Below are 22131 nucleotides of genomic sequence, written 5' to 3' on the forward strand. Positions count from 1 at the left end.
AAACTGCGCAGGAGATATGTGAACATATGGAGTGGGTACCCTGTGTGACTGCACAACTCTCTGTTGTGACTCGTCGAAGGATATGTTGTGCATCTTTGTCTCCAGATTGTCTTGAAGGATCTTTGTGTCTCCTTGATCACTTGGGACTTTCTTTGCTTTCAGATCTGGCGAAGCCAGTGGGGTGACCACTCAGTTACGAAGCATGAGGTCAATATCCTGATATGAATCTGGCTACACCATATCCATATCCATATGTTTGAACATCTGTTCAATCTCTTGAGTTAAGTCCTGCTCGTGCGACTTCTCACCCTGTATACTTTTTGCCAACTAATCAAATGAGTCTATAATATGTATGGGCATAGTTTGATAAATCTTTGCATGTTGTGCCTCCTGCTATGCTTCCTTCTCACTTGTGTGCATCTCCTGTTCTTCCCATAGTTGCTGCTTCAACTCTTGCAACTCCTTTTTTGTTTCCTCCATCTTTAGTTTCTCCCTTTGCCTTTGTGTGATTCTCTTGTCGCATTTTCACCTCTTAGCCTCAATCTCCAAAGATGCTTTCATTACAAGTGGATCTGCTTTGAACTTGTAGCTTTGTTCTTCCTCTATGCTGTCAACAACCTTTCCCTTGCCTTTATCACGCCTAGGTTTTCTACCCTCTGATGCTGCTGATGATGCTACTCTCTGAGATGCTTCTTCCTTCTGCTTTGCTAACCACTCTACAACTATGTTGATTGGTTCATTGAGCCTGGAGAACTGGTAATAGTATCTCCATGGGTCTTCCTCAAGTCAATAACACGCCCCGTGGATGCAAGGAAATTGCACTCTCGCATATTGGTCCTTCACCAAGAAATGTTGGTCATACATATTGAAAGTTTTGGTGCCGAAAGTGAATTTTTTGAACTCTTGTGTCTCGGCCTCAGCATGCTTGAGATTTTGCATCTCGTACGACCAGATCCACAAAGGAAGAGTGGGCTAAGGTGCCTTCTTCTTCTTGTGCAGTCTCGCTGACAACCACGTCGAGATGTGATATGATGCCTCTTGAATGACAAGCTTGTCCATGACAAACTTTGGTAAAACATGCGCAAAATTCTCTGCATTGTACATCCATATGAAGGTGCCAAGGGGTGAGGCATACCAATTCACTATGTCGATAAATGCCTCCATCACTGCTTGCGACATGCAAGGTGGATCCTGCTCAAATATCATTTTGTACATCGGGGTGACAAAGTGGTCTAACAACGGTCTGATAACTTCGCAAAAGCTGCATTCAGAGAACAATATGCAATAAGTGTGCACAAAGTTTTTTGAAGGTGTCCATGCCCAACTCAATCCTGGGAATTGGTGGTGGGAAGAGATTGCATCCAGAATGTAAGCTGACATGTATATATTTTCTTGCTAACCCTTGGGTAGATGTCAAGCTTCTGTCACCTGTTCCTTCAACCTGAGAGCCAACATGTCAGACCAGTTACAAGGTATTCCTTCATAGCTAGTTGGTCCAACGTAATCACCCAACTTTTTTGGAAGGTCTCTATGCTCTCTTGGATGTATAAGAAGCAAGATGACCAAGTACTAATATGCCTTCTGCAGTATCTTCATCTTGTAAACCTGAATGGGTGTTGTCCTAAAATTGGTTGGCTATTGGGTTTGTTGAAGGGTTTCTCCATTGTGATCACTGGCTGTGGCAAGTGATATATCTCCTGATAGTCCTTCGCCCTGAAGATAGCAAGTTCTGTATCACTGACACTGTTGACCATCATCGTCTCGGGATTAGTGTGTGAGACAATCTAGTGGATCATGTTTGTGCATGGAAACATGGGATACCTACATGCAATCTGGTATAAGCTAGACTTGTGGATGTTGAGATAAACACTGCGGTCTTCCATATTTTCCTCAAATTATCCTAAAGATTTTTGGTTGATGTCCTGCCATTTCATCTTGATGTCCTTGTCTATGAACAACTTGGTGTTTTTGTAGATATGCAAGCTCATAGACACTTGTTCAATTGCATCTCCAGTTGCACTTTCGACGATGTCCTTTGACCCTGCTCTCTTGGAGCCCATTGAACCTAAAATGCTGAGAGACAGATGAACACCTACAATACATAAAGAGATAGCAACACTCATGGAAAGCAATTTTTTAGTTGAAAACCAAAACAAATTGAACGACTGAGATGCAACATACCTAGTTGGCTGACTAGGAAGATTGCACAATTTCCACAGGGAGGCTGGGAGACTGACTGCCAAAACTGCGCAAGGCATAGTCTAGACTATCAAGAGGCTAACTAACTACTGCAACTACACAATGCATAGTCTAGCATGGCTTAATGAGGAAAAAAACCGCACAATGCGTAATTTCAATCAACAATGACATACAACCCACAAACTGCATTATGTAGTTTCTGGGGCCAGCTGGGCACTACCTCCTAGAATTCTGCAATGCAAGCCTGGAGGTCAGTGCTGGCTAGATTTGGGAAGTTTTTGGAGGGAAGGTAGAGCCTTCACTCTCAGAAATGTGCATTTCTATCCAGACAAGGCAAGGTCTGGGCCAAGGCAACCTAGACCTGTCGACGGGCAACTAAAAACATGAAAAGGTTTGAATGAATGGAGGGGCTAAGTGTAAGCAAGAATGAATGATCATACCTGAAAAAAGTGAGTGCAAGATTCATAAAATGAGAAATCAAGCATGTGTGTGAAGCGAGTCACCGCAATGGCGATTGTAAGTGCAAAGATAATGTCATGCATGCGAGAATAGTGAGATGCAATGAAAAACTTAAAAAAACACTTCTACAAGCTAACATGCATTAAAATGACAACAGATGTTCAACAAAAACAAGAAAAAAAATTCATACAAAATGAAATACAAGAAGTGATAGAGAATTAGCAAATGACATGAAAAACATATTTACCTGGAAAAAGCTGAGCTGAATGTGCCAAAGACTCCTAGATGCAATGTGGGATGTTAGAGCTCCAAGATTGATGTGAGGAATGAGCTTTGCAGTGTCGAATAAATAAGTTTTGATAAGGGTGAGGCTTATGACGCGCATGACACAAATATGGGAAAAAGTGACACTTGGAGGGAAGTTCCTAAAATTATCTTTGCATGTAACCTCCAATTGCTAAAAATAGATCCCTAAACTCTAGGGATGCTTTTTGCATGCTTATTTTTTCTATTTTTGGAAAAGTACTCTATGCATGCAAATCAGGATTGCTCATTCCCAGAGGGAACCGATCAACCTGAAAGCACATGCAGTAGTCTACAAACCTAGGAAAGGCATTTGCGTAGTTTCTGGGTTAAGCAAGATTGGTTATCCCTCAGACATTGCGCAATTTTTGGGGTCAGCATGTCATTGGCTCCCAGAATTGTGCAATTTTTGGGGTCAGCATGTCACTGGCTCCCAGAATTGTGCAATTTTTGGGCTGAAGCCTGGTATCAGGTTGGATTTCACAATTTCTTGAGGGAGGATGCTTGGTTGGGTTGTGCAATTCTAGAGCCCAGTAGGATTGCGCAATTTCTGGAGGGAAGGGTGGTTCCCCTCCAGAATTGCACAATTTTCAAGGGGAGCATCTCATCCAGAAATTTTCCTAGGTCTGGAATGATAGCCTGTTGTAAGAGGCAAACAAGTTGACATGCACAGGTTTGTAGGCCACTGAAACTCAGTTGAAGCATATGTACTTACTCAATGCAAGACATGCTGTTAAGGATGGCTTGTAGGGAGGCTCCAAAACGAAGCTAAGGAAAAATTTTGGAGGGTGGTTATAGCTACTACAACAAAACCCTAAATATAAGAAGAAGTTTATACCAATAAAAGTTTTGGATCCTCTAAGTCATCATTAAAAGACCACAAAGACCCTCATCAAGTTGAAGAGATCTACAATGCAAGGTAGCTCAAAGTATAGAAATCGAAAAGAAGCATTTTTGGAACTAAGATCACATCATCGTGGAGAATTTTGAAACCCTAGAAGCATTTTTGATCTACACTCATTCATCACCAAAGAAGTTGAAGTATCTTGAAGGAAAAGAAGGCTCAATGCATTGCCATAAAATTCAAAAGGTTATAAGGGAGTTTCCCCCTCATTGAAGAAAGGACCTCCTTGTCCTTAAAAAGGATAATCCAATAAGTATCAAGTCATCTTCGTCGGTCATTATTAACAAAGAATTCAAGTTGAAGATTTCATCTTCAAATAAGTGTCTTGATTCTATAATCTAAATATAGTAAAATGACTTCATTTTGTAAGGAGATTTATAAGCTCATTGGGTCATTGAACTTCCTTGCATGGAAAAGGAGGATAGACACAGTCCTCGAAGGAATTGAAGTCATTGATTAGATCAATGGAAAAGTCTCCTCTGAATACATGGAAAGGGATCAAACGGCTCAAGGGATTCTTATGAAATCAGTCAAAGGTCCCCTTATTCCCCATATAGCAGGATTAGAGACATCAAAATATATATATGATAAAGCTGGAAGAAATATTATGTGAATATGCGATAAGAAAGGTCATATCACTTAGATATGATCTACGCAAATTGACGATATCAAAGGATAAAATGTTATCTTCATAAGATATCAATTGCAATATCTGGGAGAGATAATATTCATTGTTATAAATGTACTAACTGATGAACAAGGTAACAAATGTCTATGAGGATAAGAAGGCTATCCCATTCAACAACTTGTGGTTTCTATGCAAGATAGGAGAAGATAGGTTGAGGGTAAAAAGTATTCAGACATTTGTTGAAAGGAGAGAAGAAAATAGATAATAATCAATGCTATGATTATTAAAGTAAAGATTGTCCTAAGCTCAAGAAGGATAATAACAAGGAATATAGAGAAGATGTCAATTTCACCAAAGAAGTGGAGGAAGCTGAAAGAGGAAAAACACTAGAAGCAAGATCTCGTGATAGCTGGAACAAAATCTATGGAAATCAACTATAAAGGTTATAACTCTTGGGAACCTCATTGGAAACTTAAGGAAGGGAAGATGTCATCTAGAACAAGTATCATCATACATCAAGTCAAAAACGAAACATTTTTTGCATGGGGATATACAAGATCCTCAAGATTCTCTCATGGAATCCTCATCGGAGGTGATCCAAATGGATCCAAGAACACTCTCTAAGTCTTCAAAAACTCGAAAAATCAAGCCAAAGACCAAACAAAATCGCATAAGAAAACCTTTCAGAATGAGGAAAAACACTATTGGGAGGCAAAAACATGCGAAATCAGTGAAAAAATAGAGTATTGGAGGCGGAACAAAGTAATGCAGAGTAGTCGTCAGATCTGGCCGATCAACGGTCCAAATCTGAATGGCGGCTTGCAATCGGCGGTGGCCTTCAGTGGAATCCACATAAGACTTGTGATGACAATTGGCGGAGACCTCATAGGAGATGCGATGGCGACTGGCTGGGTTAACAAGGACTGTCAATGAAGCGTGTAGATCGACGATCCACATTGCATCGCCAAATGCAATTGGAAAATACAAAGGAGCAGGGGTTTATGTATATATATAGATATGTGATCCAATGGACCAGACCCGATAACATTATATGCCATATTATATGGATCTTGAGATCCATCAAACACCATTTTTAATGTATTTTGTAGTTTTCATTTGTTAAACGAAATGCGAAGGAGAAAGCACTGACGCAATAAGCTAGATCCGAAAGGGTACCTTAAGGCTATTATATATAGTTTCAAGTCTGGAGGAAAGCCATTTCTAATGCATTTTCATAGTTTTTAATGTATTTCCAAAATAAAAAAGAACGAGCCATTTCGATATGCGATGGCAACTTACAGGCGGACCCGATAGGAGAATAAGGTGGATCTAAGGACTTTTGAAGTTCGATACACAGAACTTTGGTGGATTTTCTCAGTTTCAAATACATTTAACTGTGTTAAATAAAAAGTGGCTGTTTCAGGAGTTCCAGAGGTCCGAGGGACTCTTACGTTACATAATAGGTGGCCACCTCCCCTTTATGCATTATGCAATGATTATATAATGCTAGAAGAGGGATTCGAAGCTGATAGAGGCTAAGAGACTAAGAGCTGAGAATCTAAAATGAACAGGCATCACAGTTTTGGCTTTAAAGCCACAGACAGAGAGCAAACAGAGGAGGAAGTATTGCAGGCAAATGCCGAGACAGAGTTAGGATAGAGACAGAGAGCATTGAGGGAGTCTGCGTACTCAGGAAAAGCTTGAGAGTTTCAAGTAAAGCTCTTGTTGTTGCATCTGTTGTGTGTGAGGCTCACATTGAGCTCACTATTGTAGAACTCTTCTTGAAGACATAATAGATAGGCCACCACTGAAGGTTGGACCAGGAGACGTAGCCCAGGAGTATTGGGTGAACTCCTCATTAAATTTCCTGTGTTATGTGTTGTCTATTATGTTCTTTGTTTACTGCTTCATTGTTTGTGCATTTTGCAGTCTTATCGATCCATTACATAAAATGACATAGACAAAGCCATGCACATAAGTCTGTAATACCTTATTATTTGTCTTAGATATCATTTTCAGATCAAGTGGTATCAGAGCTTTAGGTTGCTAGGGTTAGAAAAGCTTGTGCTAGACTGCTTGTGAATGATAACTAGGTCAAAGCTTAAATTAGGAGAAGGAGAACTGGTTGAAACTAACCTAGAAATTGGTAGAGTCTATCCTAGGAGGAAAATGGCAGAAGAAAATCCCTTGGAATCAGACTCTCAGTTCATGGACAGTTTCATGACCATGAGAGCCATGGTAGAAGAAATGTATAAATAATTTAAGAAAGGTCGAAGTGAATATTCTTCAACTTCCAAACAAGAAAAAGGAACAAAATAATCTCTTCTAGATGGCCATTCTGAAGGAAAAGGGAAAGGAAAAGAGGTTCCCCTATCCACACCTCCTGATAGCCCTAAAAATAAAAAGAAGAAAACATATTTTATTAAATTAGATGTTAAATTTTATTTGCCAATATATGATGGAGAGTTAAATGCAGAGAAGCTAGATAACTGGATTAGACAGATTGATGTGTATTGTAGGGTGCAAAGAATTAATTCAGACAAGAGTGAAATTCAGCTGGCCAACCTACGCCTTGGAGGAACTGCCTTGGTATGGTGGGAAGGCATACACAAGCTGACTTGAAGAAGCATGGTAAAATTCTTTCTATCTGGAGTGAATTTATTTCTGCAATTAAAAAAAAAATTCTATCCACTAGCTTATATGCATCAAGCTATGATGAGTTGGCAAACTCTTCGTCAATTAAAAGGGCAAAGTGTACAAAGCTACACCCAAGAATTTAGAAAAAGAGCATTGATTCTAGGCATTTCTTTAGACTCACCTGAAATTTTTCTGAAGTATATAGGTGGTCTGCATAGTTATTTGAGGCACACCATTCTCATGTTTAACCCTACTAGCATAGATGAGGTATCTGTTCAGGCTACCCATCTAGAGGCTAGAGGCAAGAATGTGAACGCAGAGATTGGGGGATCATCAAAACCCACTGCAAGCAAGAACAAGGAAAAGAGGAAGTAGAAATGGAAAGAGGGGAAGGCAAATGCTGTACAGAAGGCCAAACCTTCATGCACTCACTGCAAGAAGGATGGACATGATGATGAACATTGCTAGTCTTTGCATTTGGAGCCGAAACCCAAGAAGTTTGATGGCAAGAAGAAGAAGGCTGCTGTTGTTGTTCAGAAAGATTTGGGGTCAGACTCAAGTGATGAAACAACCATCACAACCACAGGTATACAAGGTAAAAATTCTAAAGCATCTACTAGTAATTCTGCCCAAACTATTGATAGTGAAGAAAATGAGAGGAGAAGACATGAGTTTTTTCATATTAGAGTTATTTCCAAGCATCAAAAGATTGATAATTTGTTTGATAGTGGCTCACAAGTAAACTTAATTTCTGAAGCAATTGTAAAGAAGCTGGGATTACTAACCACACCTCACAAGAAGCCATATCCATTGGGTTGGTTATGTGAGAAAGCAAAGCTACAAGTGACTAGACAACATAAACTTAGGTTTGCAATTGGTTCAACATTTGTAGATGAGGTTGAGTTAGATGTAATTCCCTTGGATATATGTGGAATTGTTTTAGGAAGTCCTTACCTGTATGATAGAAAATCCATTTTCTATAGAGCTGAAAATAAGTATCAACTTGTTAAAGATGGAATAGAATATATTCTAAGAGCTCACAAACTCAAAAATAATTATACTCTCTTAAACTCAGGGCAGATGAAAAGGATTGTAAATTCATGCAAGCAATTTTTATTGATGGTTGTAAAGGAAAAGAAACTTGAGAAAACCAGTGTATTTGAGGGTTGTGATGCTAAACAAAGAGCTGATTTAGAAAGAGTTGTTTCAGAATATGATATCTTATTTCAAGAACCTAAAGGTCTGCCACCAAAAAGGAAAATTGTACATGATACTAATTTGCAGCAAGATGCTCCATTGCCAAACATGGGAATGTACAGGTTATCCGCTTTAGAGAATGAAGAAATCAAGAAGCAGGTACAAGAACTGCTCGAGAAAGGGTTCATAAGACCAAGCACATCACATGCGGATCTCCAATCATGTTGGTGAGGAAGAAAGATGGTTTGTGGAGGATGTGCATTGATTATTGAGCACTGAATAAAATAACGATCAAGAATCGTTATCCCCTTCCTTGCATTGATGATCTATTGGATCAGCTGAAAGAGGTTGTTTGCTTTTCCAAGTTGGACCTACGTAGTGGTTACCATCAAGTCAGATTAGCAGAGCAAGATGCATGGAAGACTTCTTTCAAAACAAAGCAAGGTCTGTATGAATGGCTAGTTATGCCTTTTGTCTTAACTAATGTTCCTGCCACTTCCATGAGGGTTATGAATGATGTACTCAGGCCTTTTATTGATGATTTTGTAATTGTATATCTAGATGACATTCTTGTATTTAGTAAAACATGGGAATAACATTTGAAGCATGTAAAGTAGACTCTAGATGTTTTGTAAAAAGAAAATATATATGTTAAATTATCAAAGTGTGAATTTGGTAAAACATCTTTGAATTATTAGGGTCATATTGTAGGGGGTGGTGAACTGAGGATAGATCCCTCTAAGGTTGTAGTCATTGCAAACTGGCCTAAACCCAAGTCTGCTACAGAAGTTAGAAGCTTCCTATGAGCAGCACAATATTGGATAAAGTTTATTGCTAACTTTTCCTTAATTGCAGCTCCCTTACATGCTTTGACAGGATTGAACAAGGTGTTTCAGTGGGGAGGCAAACAGCAGAAAACCTTCGACACCTTGAAAGAAAAATTAGTATAGCACCATTACTAGCATTGCCAAATCTTCAACACCCATTTGAGATCGAAACAGATGCCAGTGATTATGCCATAGGAGCAGTGTTGATGCAACATGGTAAACCCATATGCTACCATTCTGAGAATTTTAATTCTATAGTAGTTAATTGTCCTACATATGATAAAGAATTGTATGCATTTGTTCAGAGTGTGAAGAAGTGGAAACATAATGGGCAAAGAAACAATAATACATAATGATCATTAGCCACTTTAGTACTTGCACTCACAAACTAAATTGCAACAATCAAGACACTATAGGTGGATGGGTTTCCTACAACAGTTTCATTTAGTCATCAGATATAAAAAAGGTATACATAATAAAGTTGCAGATATGTTGTCCAGACCAATCATAAATGCATCTACTATACTTAAGCATAACTCAGTAATGCATGAAAGCTACATTGAACAATATGCTCAAGATATAGACATTAAAGATGTATATGCAGCTTTAAGAAATGGCAAAAAGGTAGAAGAATTGGATTACTATGTTAAGGACCAACTCTTGTATCATTTGGGAAAGCTGTGCATTCCACAAACTGAGAAAGTTAACATAATTAGGGAGGCACATACTTCTCTGATATCCTGTCATTTTGGTGTAAGTAAAACAGTTGCACAGCTGCAAAGATATTGCTATTGGCTAAAAATGCATGAAACAATTTCTAGGTATGTAAGAGGATGTACCATGTGTGCTAAAAAAAACCCAATAATAAAAAACTAGGCTTGTACACTCCACTACCAGTTCCTTCTTTTCCTTGGGAAAGTGTTTCCATGGACTTTGTTGGGAGATTGCCAAAATCTAGAAAGGGACATGACCATTTAAATGTTATTGTGGACAGGTTCAGTAAAATGTGTATTTTAATACCTTGTAATAAGCATATTACAGATAAACAAACAACGAAATTGTTCTTTCAACATGTTTGGGTGCATTTTGGGTTGCCCACTTCCATAGTATCTGATCGAGACTCCCGATTTGTTGGGAAGTTTTGGTCAAGTCTGTGGGAATTAATGGACACCAGACTAAAGAAAAGCATAGCCTTTCATCCACAAATAGATGGCCAAACAGAGGTAATCAATAGGACAGTGATCCAGTTGCTCAGGGGTTATTGTAGCAAGCATCCCAAGCTTTGGGATGAACACTTATGTTATGTGCAACATTCTTACAACTGTGCTAAACATTCTTCTACACAGAGATCTCCTTTTGAGACTTATTTTGGTTTCATACCAAGGTCTCCCTTAGATTTTGTCTTTGAAAAAGACAGCAGTTGCTAGACATAATGATGTGGACAAAGCAACCAGGTTCATTGAACAGATCCAAGAAATTCCCCAGGCAGTGCAGGAACAACTGGAAAAGAGCCAAGCCAAATACAAGGCAAGGCATGATAAACATCGGGTGGAGCACAGCTTCCAAGTTGGTGATCAAGTTTGGCTGTATATTAGCAAGGACAGAATGCAAGGTGAAGGAAAAAAGTTGAAGCCAATAAGGTATGTGCTTTTTAAGGTACTTGATAAAATTGGTGAGAATGCTCTCCACCTTGATTTGCTAGCATACATGCACATCTATTCAGTAGTAAATGCAGAAAATTTAAGACTGTTTGAACCTTCATTAATTGAAGATACTGAAGAGAAAAGTCAATTTCCTTCCATTGATGATCTGTTCCCTGAATACCTCAATGAGTTGCAGGAAGATACAGTTCTGGACAGGAAGGTGAGGACTACAAACAGAGGGGACATGGAGTACCTTAGAATTGGACTCAAAGGTTCAAAACCTAGCAGTGCAAAATGGATAGAGATTGGGCAAGTGAGGCAGCTGTTTCCTCACTTAAGCAATGCTTGAAAACCAACTTTTCGTGGTCCAAAAGCCTTTTTCAGTAGGAAGGTGTGATCCAAATGGATCGAAGAACACTATCTAAGTCTTCAAAAACTCGAAAAATCAAGCCAAATACCAAAGAAAATCACATAAGAAAACCTTTCAGAACGAGGAAAAACATTGTTGGGAGGAAAAAACATGTGAAGTTAGTGAAAAAACAGAGTATCAGAGGGGGAACAAAGTAATGCACAGTGGCCGCCAGATCTAGCCGATCAATTGTCTAGATATAAGCTATGGATTGCAATCGGTGGTGGCCTTTGGTGGAATCCACATAGACTTGTGACAGTGATCGACGAAGACCTCATAGGAGATGCGATGGCAACTAGCGGGGTCAACGAGGACCATCAATCAAGCGCGCAAATCGATAGCCCATGTTGCATCGCCAAATCACAATCAGATAATACAAAGGAGCGAGGGTTTATGTATATATGTACATATGCGATCCGATGGACCAGACTCGATAACATTATAAGCCATATTATATGGATCTTGAGATCTGTCAAACACCATTTTTAATGTATTTCACAGTTTTCATTTGTTAAACAAAATGCAAAGGAGAAAGCGCTGATGCGATAAGCTAGACCCGAAAGGGTACCTTAAGGCTATTATATATAGTTTCAAGTCTGGAGGAAAGCCATTTCTAATGCATTTTCGCAGTTTTTAATGTATTTCCAAAATACAAAGGGACGGGCCATTTCGATATGTGATGGCGACTTACAGGCAGACCTGATAGGAGAATAAGGTGGATCTAATGACTTTTGAAGTCTGATACATAGAGTTTTGGTGGATTTTCTCAGTTTCAAATACATTTCACTGTGTTAAACAAAGAGTAGCTGTTTCAGGAGTTCCAAATGCCCGAGGCACTCTTACATTACAGAATTGGTGGCCACCTCCCCTTTATGCATTATGCAATGATTGCATAATGCTGGAAGAGGGATTCGAAGCGGACAGAGGCCGGGGAGACTGAGAGTCGAGAATCTGAAATGAACAGGCAGCACGGTTTTGGCTTTAAAGCCACAGATAGAGAGAAAACAAAGGAGGCAGTATTGCAAGCAAATGCCAAGACAGAGTTAGGAAAAAGATAGAGAGTGTTGAGGGAGTCTGTGTACTCAGGAAAAGCTTGAGACATTCAAGTAAAGCTCTTGTTGTTGCATCTATTGTGTGTGAGGCTCGCATTGAGTTCACTGTTGTAAAAAATTTGCTTGAAGACATAATAGAGAGGCCACCACTGAAGGCTGGACCAGGAGATGTAGCCTAAGAGTATTGGGTGAACTCCTCATTAAATTTGTTGTGTTATGTGTTGTCTATTATGTTCTTTGTTTATTGCTTCATTATCTGTGCATTTCGCAATCTTATCGATCCATTGCATAAAATTACATAGACAAATCCATGCATATAAGACTGTAATACCTTATTATTTGTCTTAGATCTCATTTTCAGATCAGGAGGGTTCACCGATCTAGAGAGAAAGCAAGTGTGTCATCAAGAACTCCAACTTGTGGAACTCATGGGATGATGGTATCATGACATATGAATAAGATAAAGGGATTGAAGTTCTTTTCAATCAAAGAAGTTGTTGAAAGAATCCTAAAGGTAAATGAGGTATGTATGCTTGTATTCAATAAAATCATTTCATGTTGTATGGTTGTAGGTATCATGGATCACTACTCTATATTTAGAAGCATGATCAAAGGAAAATGATCTTCTCCTTTGAAAGATGCAGAGAAGTATAGGTCATGTTAACACTCTGTAATTTTTCGAGGTTGCAGAAGAAAATCACAAAGGTAACCACAGACCACTTTGGAAGCTAGGATATAGTCCTACTAGCTTCATAAAGGGATCTCTCTATCATAATTAACTTTTTTGTATTTAGATATTAGGCTAGTTATGAGTGTTTGAAGTTTGATTTTAAAATGGATTGGTTGATTAAGTGCCTAAACCTTCCATTGGGATATGGAGTCTGCAGTTTAAAAGCGATATATTTTAGCTTTTGGAAAGGAGTTTCACAGGGAAAGGTAGCTAAACTAAATGGATACTTTATATTAAAATGAAATGGAGTGGAATAAAAGATATAAGCTCAATTGAAGTTAAAGAGAAATTAAGAATTCCTTAACATGATATGAGAGAAACATTGAAATTATATACATCCAGAAGCAGAGCGTATTTTTCAACAAAATATGTTCATTAACTTTCTGTATGTAATTCAAATTTCAGAAAACATAAGCATAAAAACAAAGTAATAAAACATTAAAAGTTAGAGAATCACATCACCAAATAGTCCAACACATGAATCCTGTGAAGAATTTCCTTTTTATTACTGATCAACCCATCAAATGAAAATAATACAATATCGACTAGGAATACAAAAATCCATGTAGCAATCAACCCCTGATACATCTAAAACAGAAGTATTTATAAGATGTTTACAAAAAATCCTGTCAAAACCAACTAGGATGTATTTAGGAATTCCTAAACTAAATCTATTTAACTTATTATGAAAATTTAGGAAAATTTGAACAGTTTGAAGTGCTGGCACTAAATTTGTGGAATTGCTGACTATCTAGCCCTTCAAATCCTGCTGTGTTGTTGATGATGAGTTGTACAAACAAATACTCTGATTACTATAGTAATTCACATAATTTATCCCAATGCTGCTCACTAGGGATATTTATCTTCAATAACTTTCTTTAAACCTTGTCCACTTCAGTGTATTTTGCGAATGTTGGTTTGGAAATGAAGATGTGTTTAATTTCATAGTAAATGTCTAGGTCATATGTCAACGCTTCCAAGAATGATTTTCCTATCATGATGATTCTTCCTCCTGTAACTTTAGAAATGTCTTTAGCCTTGGTCATTAATTTCTCACTATAATCATACCACATATTGAGATTATCATTTATTACTAATAAATTAGGAAGTCCCTTTTTGTAGAGGGCTTCCAACTTGTTGAAGAATCTTTGTACACCAATATCTAGAATATGACACTTATCTTCAAGCTGCCTCATTAAATTTATCTTAGTCAACACATTTTTTTGCCTCCAGTATAGTTTCTGTTCTATCTTCAATCTCCAACTCTTCTAATTCCTATTTATTTTTAGAGTTGAGGAACTTGATGAGCTTAGTAGCTTCACTGGGTTTGTCACCCAACTATTTTTTGACTTATTCAATGGCTTCAGTAGATATTTCAATCAGGTCTTGTTGCTCAAATATAATTTGTATTGAAGGCCAAATATCTATCATATCTTCATTGATCCGTTTCCAAATATTTTCTTTGACCTGGGCCAAGGTATTACCCATGGCAGTGTCTTTTTCCATCTGCTGCAATCTCTGGGACAATGTCTGGGATTTCTGCATCTCTGTCATGAGAGAATTCTCATATCTATTGCTCTGCTCCTGTAGGGTCTTCACATCCTATCTTAACTTCTTTATTTCTTCTCCCTGTATAGACATGTTTTCCAAGGATTGGGCCAACTTAATTGAATCATTTGCAATTGAAGAAAGAAGTATTGTAGAGGAAGATGTTCCTAGTGTTGTAGTTGCTGTAGGGATACCTATTTGAAGTAGGCATGCAATTGGAATTGCATCAAGAGGAACCACTTCTAGTTGAGAACTCCACTCCTTCTCTTTGATCAACTTGTCCATCTCTTCTTCTATCTCCTTAATCTATGCACTTTGCTCGACCAGTAGCTTCAACATTTCTTCTTTCTATAACTTTGTCTCTCCTAACTCCTTTGCTTGGGGATCCTCAGTCACAAGCAACTTTAATTTCTTCCTCAAAGATGCTATATCAACATTCTTCTTCTTAATAATTTCTTCCATGGCCTTTGGATTAACAAGATCAAAACTTGCTTTGATCACCATTTCCTCCAAATATTTAATTATGTTATCTTTAGCCAGAGAGGAAACTTTCTCAAATTTGAGATGAGATTGAACATTTTTCAAAGAAAGCTGTAGTTTGGAAGCAGTGATGACAGTCTTTGTGAAGGTTGAGTACACCATTTCTCCTGTTTTTATGTGCATGTCTATCTAATCCAAAGGATGAACATCCATTGCCTCAAACTCAAAGGTAGTCTGCTTGAAGTCAGCTGTTGATTTTGGTTTTGGAATCTATGCTTGTAAGAATGCCATATGCATTCTCCCCTTCTCTGTGTCATAGGCTGAAATGAGTTTGTGCTAGATTGAGGAAGACTGCTTCCTGAATTGAGCATAGATGTTGTCATGAAGGGCTTCATTCCTTTGTTTGATTCCTCTATATCTTTGGAAAATATCCAGTTGCCTCTGTTTTGTGAATGTCTTTGGTGTATGAGGTGTTGTAGATGGAGTCTCTTTAGTAGTTGATGATGATGGAGAATTAGTGGTACTACTGTCAAACTTCAAAGTTTGAAGGCTAGAGAGCACAATGGTACCCCGTGTTTCCTCCAATAGTGGGAAGTCTATCTTAGAGCCTGTCTTAATCTTCTTTGTATAGATCTTGAATTATTTGGCTGAGACTTTTGTGACTGAAGGAGAGTCCTCCTCTCTTAGTCTTTTCTCTGGGTATAGGAGTCTCTAAGGCAATTATGGAAAGAACCTGCTCTTCGGCCTTCTGCAATGTGTTCTCTACCCAATTCTCTTGGTTCATGTACTTCTCTATTTATGGTCTTTGGGTATGTGTCAGGTCAATTTACTAAGTAAACTAATGTAGGTGTTTTACTTGTCAATCCGAGTTTGTAGAATTGGAAGCACATCCAAAGTATATGGATTTCAGGTAAGGTCAGTTTTGGAAGGGAAGGCTCAAAGGTTAAATTAAATTCATATTACAAATAAGTTTTAATTTAAAAAAAAAACTAAAAGGTCTTTGATTCAATATGCATTAAGAAAACGAAGAGGCTCCTAAATTAGGAAGTTCTGGTTGTCCTTCCCCACAATACTTGTCAGGCCAGGGTAACTCCAAAAATGGACAGAAGAAAACTGACTGTATATTTCATTAGATAACTATTGTTTATATACATAAAATGGACGGATCAGTTCATCTTCTTGATGACTGTTCACGTTCCTGTTTACCCAACCGTTGAAGATTAGGTGTGAACATTCCCCCCCTTAATCTGAAGGGATGTTGGTGAGTCCAAGCATCGTTCTGAATCTTTCAAGCTTTTCTCTTCCAAGCGCTTTGGTGAAGATGTCTGCAATTTGCTCATTTGTGGAACAATGATGGAGATGGATTGTTTTGGCCTCAACATGATGTCGGATCAGATGATATTTAGTATTGATATGCTTAGTACGATCATGGAACTTTGGGTTCTTGGCCAATTTTATTGCAGAGGTGTTATCAATCATGAGTGGAGTTGATTGTACTTGTTTTACCTGCAAATCTTCAAGAATTTTCCTGAGCCACACAATTTCTTTCGTTGCTTCAGCTGCTGCCACGTATTCTGCTTCTGTTGTGGAATCTGCTGGAACTGATTGTTTGCGTGATCTCTAGGAGACAGCTCCTGATCCAAGATTCATAGCATATCCTGAAGTAGATACCCCAATTTCTTTGTCTCCATCGAAGTCTGAATCAGAGTATCCAATCAAGCTGAAGTCGTCCACCTGTGTATACTTGATTCCAAGGTCTTGAGTTCCCTTCAAGTACCTTAGAACTCTTTTTGCAGCAGACCAATGTCCCTCACAAGGCTTTTGCATAAACCTGGAGAGGATTCCAACAACAAATGAAATGTCTGGTCTGGTAGTAGTGAGGTAGATGAGACTTCCTACAAGCTGTCTATACTTTGTTGCATCCTCAAATTCCTTTCCTTCAATAGATGTGAGCTTCAAGTTTTGTTCCATTGGAGTAGAAAGAGGATTGCACTCTGTCATGCCAAATCTATTTAACAAATCTCCAATGTATTTCTTTTGAGAAAGAAATATGGATTTTGGATGTTGGGTTACTTCAATGCCAAGATAGTAATGAACATAGCCCAAATCAGTCATTTCAAAACTTTTTCCTAATTCTTTCTTTATGGATGCAATATAGCTTTCATTGTTCCCTGTCATTAAAATATCATCTACATATACCACAAGATTTACAACTGTTTTTCCAACTTTCTTGACAAATAAAGTTGCATCATCAAGATCAAAATGTTTGAAGTTGAGTTTCAGAAGATGCTCAGTTAGTTTTTCATACCAGGCTCGTGGTGCTTGTTTGAGGCCATACAAGGACTTCACAAGTTTGCATACTTTATGTTCATGTCCTTTCACAGCAAATCCTTCAGGCTGGGACATAAAAACATTTTCTTTTAGATCTCCATTCAAGAATGCAGTTTTTACATCCATTTGATGGACTTTCCAACTGTTCTGAGCAGCTAGTGCAAAGAGTGTTCGGATGGTGGCCCATTTTGTTGTGGGGGCAAAATTTTCCTCATAATCGACCCCTTCCTTTTGTGCAAAACCTTTTGCCACAAGCCTAGCTTTGTGCTTGTCAAGTGAGCCATCAGCTTTGTACTTGTTCTTGTAGACCCACTTGCAGCCAATTGGTTTGGTTCCAAATGGAGGATCAACCAGCTTCCAAGTGCCATTCTTTATGAGGGCATCATACTCCTTATGCATCGCTTCTTTCCATTCATCATGAGAAGCATCTTCTTTGAAGTTGGTTCAAAATCTGTAGACAAGTTCAATTCACAATCATAAGTAACATCCATATCAACAGGTGAATTAGAGTTATCTACATCACCTCCATCTTGTCGGTTTGTATTTCTGGTTCCTGTTTTTCCAACTTCATCAGGATGAACACTTTCAAGTGTCTTTGTCAGCCACTTTGGGGGACCTTTCTGAGATGGTCCAGGCTGCTCTGTTGATTGAGTTGGGACTGAATCAAGATTGAGTCTCCCAATTCTATCAATTACATCACTTAAAGGATCATCCGGTGTTGGAGTTTCATGCAAGGGAGATTGTTCTTCAAAAGAAGATTCCACATGTTGATCTAGTATAGGAATCCCCCCTTCAAGATGTGGAATCTGATTATCAAACTCTTGAAATGATTTTGTTTTTGTGAATCTATCCAAGCGATCAAGTTGCCGCTCAACAACACTGTCAGATTTGGATGATTCAAGAAAAATGACATCTCTAGATACAACAAACTTTTTATTTACTTCATCATAGAGACGGTATGCTTTAGAGGTGTTTGAATACCCTAGGAAGATACACTTACGACTTCTAGCACCAAGTTTGTTTCTATGTACCTTTGGTATTAAAGCATAACAGGTGGAACAAAAAATCCTGAGATGTTTTACCGAAGGAACATGTCCATACCACAATTCATAAGGAGTCTTGTTTCTTATAGCACTAGATGGACATCTATTCTTTATATATGCAACACATAGAACAACATCAGCCCAAAACATTATCTTTACATTTTTGAAGAAAATCATGGATCGTACCATATTCAAAATTGTTCTATTCATTCTTTCTGCTACACCATTCTGTTGGGGATTATAAGGTACAATTGTTTGATGTTTGATCCCATGTTGGAAAAGATAGTTTTCAAATTCATTTGATGTATATTCTTTTCCATTATCAGTGTGAATAGACCCAATATGAGATTGTGCATCATTTTCAATCCACTTATGAAAATTCTTGAATGTTTGAAAAACATCAGATTTGTTCTTCAATAAATAAACCCAACACATTCTGGTGTAATCATCAATAAATGTCATGATATATTTATTTCCATTTGCAGAAGGAACAGGCATTGGACCACATAAATCTGAATGAATGAGTTCAAGCTTCCTATGTGCTCTTGAATGTGAATCATGAAAAGACTGTTTTCTATGCTTTCCTAGAATGCAAGCATCACATTGCTTATGTTTTCTAGGAATTGTAGGCAAACCAGCAACACCATTTTTCTTTAATAAGCGGAGACTGTCATAGTTTAAATGTCCAAATCTAGCATGCCATAATAAATTTGATGGAAGTGTACCTTCTTCATGATGAGAAATATATGAGAAATGTTGTGAATGAGCAGAGGTTCCTTGCAGTTTAAGAAGTCTTTCTTCTTCTATTCCCCTCATGACAAGTGAGTGGTCAGATGCCTTTCTTACCTCAAGCTTTCCATCAAACATATGAATGGAGTGACCTTTCTGGCGGATGTGGACCAAGGATAGCAAGTTTCTCTTGAGCTGTGGGAGATATAGAACATGATCCAGAAGAAAGTCTGGAAGACCAGGCAGTTTAAGCCTGATTGTGCCAAGCCCTGATGGCTTGATTTTTGACTGATCTGCAAAGTATACTACTCCATCAACATTATCAGTGAAATCTTCAAAAAAATATTTCCTATGAGTCATATGACAGGTTGCTCCTGAATCAAGCAACCAATCATTTTTCGAAGAAGCAAGTGAAGCATTAAACAAATCTTCATTTACTCCAATGTTACATTGTGCCTCAATATAGTGAGCGGATTCAGGTGCTTTACCTTTGTCTGTGTCATCAGTTTTACCTTTCTGCTGATTTCTTCTCTGCTCAATTTTGTCCCATAGTAGCTTGCATGTAGAAGCATCATGTGATCCATTTCGTTTGCAGCGAATGCAATGCAGATCTGCCTTTTCTCCTTGAGAATGTCTGCCCCCCCTGCCTCTGAAGTATCTTCCTCTTCCTCTTCGTCCACCTCTTCCTCTTGTAGAATCTTGAGCAGGATGCTTTTCTTTATGAGCAAGGCAAATAGTCTCTTCAGAAGATTCAGGGACTGTCTTCTTTCCAAAGGCTTTCTCTCTTTCAGCAAACTTTTTCACAAGAGAGTAAAAGGTTATATCTTTAAGATTTCCATTTGCTTGTAATGACTCAAGATAATTGGAGTAGGTAGGATAGAGTGCTTTGAGAAAGGCAATAAGAGAGATATCCAGCTCAACCTTAGTGGATCTAATATCATGCATTATAGACTTTATTTCAGATGCAATAGCAAGAGGATCATTATTTTTCAGTTCAAGAGTGAAGAGTTTAATCATGAGCTGAACAACTTCAAGTGCAGAATGTGAATCATAGAGTTCTTTAAGCTTTTGTAAAGCTTCAAAGGCAGTGGAATAGGATGAAATATGACGACTTACTTCTTCATTTACAGATGCTGCGATTAATGCATAGGCTTTGCTGTTCTTGTTTTCCCAAATGACAAGTTCTTTATCTGATGTGTGCTGCACAGGGTCTTTGTCTTCTTCTCCGACACACACTTCTTTCCACAACTCATTGTAGATGAGGGTGTGTTTTACCATCCAAGACCATTCAGAATAGTTCTCCTTGCCAGTGAGAACTATTCCGACCATAGAGATGATTGAATGCATTCTGTAAAAAATTACTTCTGCTAAAAAAAATCCTTACGTTACAGCCTTCAAATCCCTCTAATATTTTGCTAAAAGCATCTGCATTTCATTGTACATATCACTGCAATACTACTATGTTTTGAAAAATGCGCAATGGATCACTTTAATATATCACTTCATTCTATTAATATATCACTTCAATATAACACTTCATTCTATTAATATATCACTTCAATATATCAATACTACAAATGCTTTGGTATATAAGACATTCTGGAAACACCGCAATATTTTGAATGATATACAAATGCTGTGTAATATCATGAAGTCAACAAACTTCTCAACGCTATACCAAAACTGCTATCATAAATATACACTGAAGAACTGCTCAACACTATACCAAAACTGCTATACACTGAAGTTAAAATCATCTGCGCAACATTATACCAGAACCGCCATACTGAAGTTAAAATCATCTCTCTTGTCATATATCGGCATTCTCAAACTTAAGGGACACGTTATACCTCCTCGCAGAAAACAAATGCAACGCCTTTTCATGCGGAGTCTCTACCTTGTCGAGTGCTAAAGTCCAGGCGAATTTGATGAGAATGGCAGTGGCAGGACTCAAGCAGGTCTCCTGCAATTGGGTTTCTACCAAACTTACGATCGAAAAAACTCACTTAATTCAAAGCAAAAAAGTTATCAGTCAAAATACATGCAGAACCAGTGCAGCACTTCAGGAATATAGGACTCATTCCAATTCAAATGAGCAGTCCGCAACTTTACCTCAAGTCCCAAAGCATCTGGTTACAGTCCATGACAGACAGAGAGGAACTGTCCACAAGTTCTGGGTTCCTGAGGACCAATATATATTGCACAATATAGAGGATCAAGACATAACACTCCTCGTAGAAGACAAATGCAACGCACCACAGTCTCACATCTCAGTCGTATGCGGAGTCGTCAGCATTCTTGGGATACCACGATTTTAGTTTCAAAGTCTCAAAAACTATACTCAGTTCACAAATCCGAGTGTAAATTCGCCTTAACTCTAGAAAATCTATCAAAAAATTTTGCAATTAAAGGTAAGAGCCGATACCAAACAGCGAATTTCCTCGCCGGTCACTTCCCACCTTCGATCACCAACAAGTCCCTGTCAATCCGTGACGCTGTCAAGAGCAAACCCCGCTGCCTTCAATGGGAACAGAGGCCTTCAATGGTCTTACAAAGATTTTTAGAATGGGAGCAACACTTGATTCTTCGCCCAAACCGTCTACCTCCTCGGACAAAACAACAGCTAGCGAACCGTCTACCGCCTCAATGAGCGTTGGGTCCAATGCATCTCTGGGTAGCGACAGAGGTGGTGCAGTGCACCATCATTTCTGGGCAGGCAATCGTTCAGGCAAAGGCGCCATGCAAACGTTCAGGTAGAGGCATTATTAGAGGAGTTACAAGGAATCTGGGACCTGCGTTCTGATACCATGTTAGGCCAGGGTAACTCCAAAGATGGACAGAAGAAAACTGACTGTATATTTCATTAGATAACTATTGTTTATATACATAAAATGGACGGATCAGTTCATCTTCTTGATGACTGTTCACGTTCCTGTTTACCCAACCATTGAAGATTAGGTGTGAACAATACTGTCCACAAGAAGAGAAACTAAAGAGCAGTAGTTTGTGATG

Source organism: Pinus tabuliformis, chromosome 7 (genome assembly GCF_031772625.1).
Source record: "Pinus tabuliformis cultivar Carrire ecotype Pingquan chromosome 7, CPIR1, whole genome shotgun sequence".
NCBI lineage: Eukaryota > Viridiplantae > Streptophyta > Pinopsida > Pinales > Pinaceae > Pinus > Pinus tabuliformis.